The 6,554-nt window shown below is 43.5% G+C and overlaps 1 long non-coding RNA gene across 1 annotated transcript; it reads left to right on the top strand.

Annotated features, from left to right (window-relative positions):
* The first annotated feature begins 223 nt into the window (after nucleotides 1-223).
* Nucleotides 224-6,200, top strand: LOC148685358 (uncharacterized). Its single transcript, XR_015950606.1, has 2 exons — nucleotides 224-3,845; nucleotides 3,884-6,200. It is a non-coding gene; the product is annotated as an uncharacterized LOC148685358 (long non-coding RNA).
* Nucleotides 6,201-6,554: the final 354 nt, after the last annotated feature.

Here is a 6,554-nt window from a genome sequence, read left to right as displayed (position 1 = left end):
CAGCCTATCCTTTGTTCTCCACACCTTGATGACATCGCCATGGGGTCCATGGGGTCACGAAGAGTCGGACACGACTAAACGACTAAACAACAACAATAAATATAAATATGATGATAATCATGATTTTATGTCCCCTCAGCTCTCCTAAATCCAGCACTGCATGTGGTATCCAGGAAGAGCAGCAAATAGCCTGGTGATGACCATGGAAAGACTCTATAGGGTGGCAATGACCAGGGCCAGAATAATCCTGGTCAGGCCCTAAAAGCAAGAGGAACTCCATTTTCTAAATCTCTCTGCCTCTGATAGAAAGTAAACCAGACAGCACTTTGCACACAGGCACAGCATGTATGCACATCTAATGCAAAGATCTAACCACACACAGCACTTCTAAGAAATTCTAGCATAAACCACAAGAGCAAGAGGATGTAGCCCACCGCAAATTATAAGTAGAGCACAACCACAATTGTGCCTGTAAAATTCCACATAGACACGTGTATGAAGGTACCAGGTACATAACGCCACCTAGTAGAGTTGGGCGGGTGACTTTGCATCTTGGGGTGCTCTCTCTTGATTGGTTGATGAAGTACTGCAGAAAGGCTGATCTTCACTCTGTCAAAAAGGTATAAAAGCACTCTGTGTATGCCCATGGGTTGGGCAGAATGAGAAACTCATTCTCACTGCCACCATTTATTGCAATAAATGTTTTAATAAATCTGTTTTATAATATGTACAACTGCCTAAGATTTCGTCTGGTCAATTTGGGAAGCCAATCATCCATATTACATTTCTGGTGTCCTTACATTTCTGGTGCCGTGCGTGACTCGGATGAGGGCATTTCCCTGAACCAGAGGCAGTCCCCTTTTGCCCCACTGGACAGGGCGCAGATTCCTAACGGCGCCTCTGGTCTGGTGCACACCGGCAGACTTTTTCCGGAGGATCAGAGGTGGCCCTTGAGTTTCCATGCCCTGGACGAAGAGGCAAAAGGACCGAGGTTGGAAGGGAAGAACAGGAAAAGCCGGCTGGGGTAAGTAGAAAGGGAAAAGGTACCTTGAAGGGAATTGGCCCCCTTTAATGAGGGGAAGGGAGATCCTGATCACATCTCCAGCGTGTTGGTAGTACTCAGTTAATCAGAGGTCAACTGGGAAAACCAGGCGCTTTGGGTAAGAGGCAAAGGGAGGAGGAAAATGTGTATGTTAGTAGTCAGTAGGGAGGAGGTCCCCTGACAAATAGACACTTAGGAAACAAGGAAAAACTGGGAGGTAGAGTGTGGTAAAGTGTCCAATGCATGGTATGTGTGGCAAAGTTTGCAGTGTGTGCTGTGAAAGAGGGGATACTTTACAGGGCCATAAATGGGAGGAGTATGGTCAAGAGGAGGGAAAAATGTGATTTCCCTAGAATTCATGATAGATAAATTCAGAATGCTATAAAAGAAATTTAATTTACAAGTCCTGCCAACAACAAGTTCAGAGAAAAAAAGGTGGTGCAAACCAGTATTCCCCCAAAGAGAAGAAAGGCATTGTGAGAAAGAAGATGAAGAGAAAGGCAGTGGTTAAACAGCAACAAATGATGGCTCAAGGACCAGTGAGGAACCAGAAGGGGTTCAAAGGTCACTGGTGAAGGTCAGTTGGTAGGACGGAGATGTCTCGGACAATGTAAAAGAGGAAGGAAGAGTGTTCGGAGAAAGATGGGACAAGGGGGTCCCAGCAGAAGAGAGTTCGTCGGTTTGGCAGGCATGGCAAGGAGCCATGGTCAAGGTGACTTAAGAGTTACCTGCATCTGGACTTTGTTATAAACATAGGCACCCAGTATTCTGTTTTTAAATATCCTTGAAACAGCCCCAAAAAGCCAAAAGAAGCATCAGACTGATTTTATGCCTAAAAGGGCTGTACAAACAGACAGCGGAGGATTTGTTCAGAAAAATCATCTCTGCAACCTTTAGAATGCTATTCACCACACTAGAAATGAGGCTACCGCCGCACAGGAAACTGACAAAATGCCAGTAACGGTGCTCAGAAAATGTTTTCATATGCTTCAGCTGGCTTCAAAAGAAAAGGAAAGGAAAAAATCATGTACTTAAGTAGTTCACAACGCAAGAGACAATAGATTTTATTTGAACAATTAACATCTTTTCCCCAAGTCCTGTTGGAACTGTGCAGACTTTAGTTTTTGGGGAAACTTACAAGAATGGGAAAAGAGAGACATTTGAGTCCTTCTAAAAGCAAACTACATTTAAAGGGTTTTACCCTCCTACCTGCAACCCCATTTCATATGTTTTTGTGACAGCAACATGTTGGAAAATTTGTAGAACTGCATATTTTAATGAAATGAATGTCTGTCAACTAAAGAATTCAGGATAAGGTAGAAGGAAGTTATACTGAATGGAGATTTGTGTGTAAAGACATTGTCTGTTTGAATCTAACACTACCATTGGAAGACAGGCTGCGAAAAATCTCAAGCAGTCTCTCAAACCTCCGGCAGAGATGTGTGGCGTAACCCCCCTTATTTGGTTACACAAGCGATTCTGCATGATTTGTATTTACACAACTTGCTTTCTCCTGCAACCTGCACTTAGAGACTGTGGCTGTGCCTGGCTGGTGTTGCCATTTCGGACATTCTATTGTGTGACATTGTGTGACCAAGACCGTTGCTGTGAAAGTAGGGAGAAAAAGATGTTATGCTTTGGAGGTCCACGTTTCAGCTTACAAAAACACTACTGCTCTAAATGCTTTGACTTTAAAAAAAATTTATGTCTCACGGAAACAGCCCGTTGCTACAAAGCAGCTGTAAGTTTTTTCTTCTTCTAGAAACCACAAGACTTTGCATAATTTGAAAAACAGGCTTCAGTATCCTAGCAGAACTCAGCCGTCGGCAGCTGGATGGGAGGCAAATACGGATTTAAAGGACCCCTCCTTAACCCTGCACATGCATGAAGTTCTGTGGAAGGAAAGAGAAACCACGGGGAGATCCTGAAAGATGGACCAGACGTGGAATCCTGTTGCAAGCCTTGTGAAATTCTGTGAAGACTGCTGTAAGGCACTGCTGCTATATCCCAGAGATGACTTCTCAACTAACTGCTGCTACATCCCAGAGATGACTTCTGTGTGCCAGACACACCTCAATGTCCAATACGTGGGACGCACTACCTCGGAGAGTTTGGTGGTGGACTTACCAGCAAGAAGTTCTAAAACAGCAGCGGCAGCTACAAGGACAAGGACAATCTCTCTCCCCCCCCCTTCCTTTGTTTTTTATCTACAGGAAATCACTCGAGCGAAGAGTGTGTAGCCTTGCGGAGCCTGACACGATGGTTCCAGCCTGACGCTAGCGAGTCCCTGAGTGAATCCTTGAAGGAAGGGAGACGAGACCCTCTTCATTCCTAGGTAGTGAAGTATCCATTCCATCCGGTGAAAGTGCCTGAGATGACCCCCTGGATCCACACCCTGCTGTACCTAATCAGGAGTGGGTACCCAGCGCACGGTGCACCAGTTTCCCCTTGCAGCGTCTGACCGGCAAAAGACGCCCAGCGCATGGGAAACCGAAGTAGCCCCTGCTGTGACACTCCGGACGCTGTCACTCGACGCACGGGTTGAGGAATGTCCATCTTATGCAGCACCAAACATCAAGGAGACAAGGAGACGCAGTAAATCTTAGACCCTTATATATGTATGTATGTATGTATATTTGTATGGGAGGCATCAATTGAGTGGGACCCACAGTAGAAGTCTACCTGCCCCCAAAGCAGTATCCTTAATTTGGAAGGAAGGGCAGTGTACCTGCCTCACTTGAGTGAACAGACCCAAAACAGTTTCAGAAATTGAACCATGGGGTGGGTTCCAGCAACTCCCTAGGTCATACAGATATGGGGAGGGTTCCAGCAACTCCCTAGGTGATACAGGGCTATAGCTGGGTTGGGGATGTAACTGGAAGAAGTTGGCCAGGTGCACCCCTCAGTTCTGGCTTTGGAAATGATGGGAGAAGCTTCTGGTAGTCCACTGATATCTAATGCAAGCCTCTCCTGATTCTGGCAAACTGGAACAATAGCCATTCTTTCTGTAGCCAAATGCTCAGCTAGGACAAACCTCCAATTGTTATATATATATATCTTCCTGGCCTTTAGAACTGTGTAGGAACTCTTGAAACCCACTGATTTGCATTGAAGCCCAGTACTGAGCTGAGAGAGAACTGTGTATTTTCCTGCTGACATAAAGTTTTGGAAACAGTGGCTAAAGCCCCTTGGCTTTTAGATTTCCAGCAACTATAGTATCCTAGTATCTCTGAAGACTATTGTGGCCATTATAGATTCATGGCCCACCTGAGAGAAAGAACCCTTTGTTGCCAAAAGTCTGTATTGCGATTTTTTGTTGTGCCTCAAATGGAAATGCAATGTAGTAGAAAGTGGCACTTGTGCTTCGACAAAAATGATGTTTGTATAATGCAAATATGTGTTTCCAGTTAGGTCTAACACGAAGGCTAAAAACTTCAACAGAAAATGCTTAGGAGTTATGGAAATAGATTAATCAAAAGCTGAACCAGACTTAAATTCAGCAAGCATTTTTACTCTGGTTTATAGCATCAAGCTGAAGCAGGAAAAGAAAAAGAAAAAACTTTCATGGTTATTTTACACTGACAGTTCTGCAGACTGAATGCCTTAATCTACAGGCTCTCAGAGTTTGTGTATAGTCCTATGAATTAGCTGATGGTGTCTGTCCTAACAGTGAATTATTATTCCCCCCTTAGGAAAGATTTCCAACCCCATGTGTATGTGTGGTAGCACTCTTAAGAAACTGTTTTGTGATGCACGTTATTCACTTGGATAGCATAATTACACATTTTAGAAACACTGTATACCTTAACTTAAGAAATTTCGAAATGAAGGTCTGAATGTGCCAGGTAACAAAATGTAGGTCTGTTTGTGAAATATTTTGCTATTTGATTTAAGAAAAGCAATGTACTAATGTCTTTAATGACTGCTAGTTCCTGATCACAGCCGGAGGTTCCTAGGTATTTTAACTGTTCAGTAGAAAAGGCAGCCCCCACCCCAAAGTTATCTATCTGCCTTGCACTATTTCCCTGGAAGTCAAAAACCTAACATTTGAGCAAGCTTCCAGTTAGCCTTCTTCTGCCCTACATACTTCTTTGAAGCCCAGCAATCTTCTGAGGGCCCTGAACTAACATCTGTATACAACTAGAGTAAACGTGTTGAGAGTGATGTTAAAAACATTAAGAAGCAGGCTGACTTGTACCACAAGGTTAGCCTAGACGGTGCAGGTCTGCCCAGTGTATGGAGTTAGATTAGTTCTTGGCTCCCAGGTTGGTCATAGTTAAAAGAGATTCTGCTTGTAATATTAATTTTCTTTCTTATTGTCTTAGCCCAATGCAGAACCTTGGTCTGTATAAAGCTTCTGGTAACCCTTCTGAGACAAGCTGAATAACAAGCTGGGAAAAGTCAGCAGAAGCTTCCTCACTTACTTTGCTCTCTGTTGCCCATCCTTTGGCCTAACATTGGAGCATGGGAAGCTGCTGGCTCCTCTGTAGAATCATAGAGTTGGAAGAGACCACAAGGGCCATCCAGTTCAACCCCCTGCCAAGCAGGAAACACCAGGAAACACTGTAGTGCGATGGGTCAATCAAATGGAGATGCAGAAACACACCTGTTCTTCATCTCCATATTGAAGAGGAGGGAATATAGGGTGGCAATGACCAGGGCCAGAATAATCCTGGTCAGGCCCTAAAAGCAAGAGGAACTCCATTTTCTAAATCTCTCTGCCTCTGATAGAAAGTAAACCAGACAGCACTTTGCACACAGGCACAGCATGTATGCACATCTAATGCAAAGATCTAACCACACACAGCACTTCTAAGAAATTCTAGCATAAACCACAAGAGCAAGAGGATGTAGCCCACCGCAAATTATAAGTAGAGCACAACCACAATTGTGCCTGTAAAATTCCACATAGACACGTGTATGAAGGTACCAGGTACATAACGCCACCTAGTAGAGTTGGGCGGGTGACTTTGCATCTTGGGGTGCTCTCTCTTGATTGGTTGATGAAGTACTGCAGAAAGGCTGATCTTCACTCTGTCAAAAAGGTATAAAAGCACTCTGTGTATGCCCATGGGTTGGGCAGAATGAGAAACTCATTCTCACTGCCACCATTTATTGCAATAAATGTTTTAATAAATCTGTTTTATAATATGTACAACTGCCTGAGATTTCGTCTGGTCAATTTGGGAAGCCAATCATCCATATTACATTTCTGGTGTCCTTACAACTCTAGCAAGCTCAAGCACTTGAAGGATTAAAAGCCATTCACCAAATCCATTCTAACTGCCTAAAGTTAAGTGTACAAATAGTAGTAATACCAAACTTTATGTATAATTACATATAAAGACATTGCACTTTATTAGTTGACATCAAAGGGAAATAAATCTTACTATGGAGCTCATGCCTAGTAAATATTTCCCAGAGAAGCAATAAATGCCGTAGCTGCTTAAATCCCATTCTGCTTTATGATGGATGGGTGAATTGCCAACATAGGGAAATAATAATCATAATA

This window comes from Zootoca vivipara, chromosome 6 (assembly GCF_965207765.1).
Source record: "Zootoca vivipara chromosome 6, rZooViv2.hap1.1, whole genome shotgun sequence".
Lineage (NCBI taxonomy): Eukaryota > Metazoa > Chordata > Lepidosauria > Squamata > Lacertidae > Zootoca > Zootoca vivipara.
This window is presented reverse-complemented; position numbering and strand designations above follow the sequence as displayed.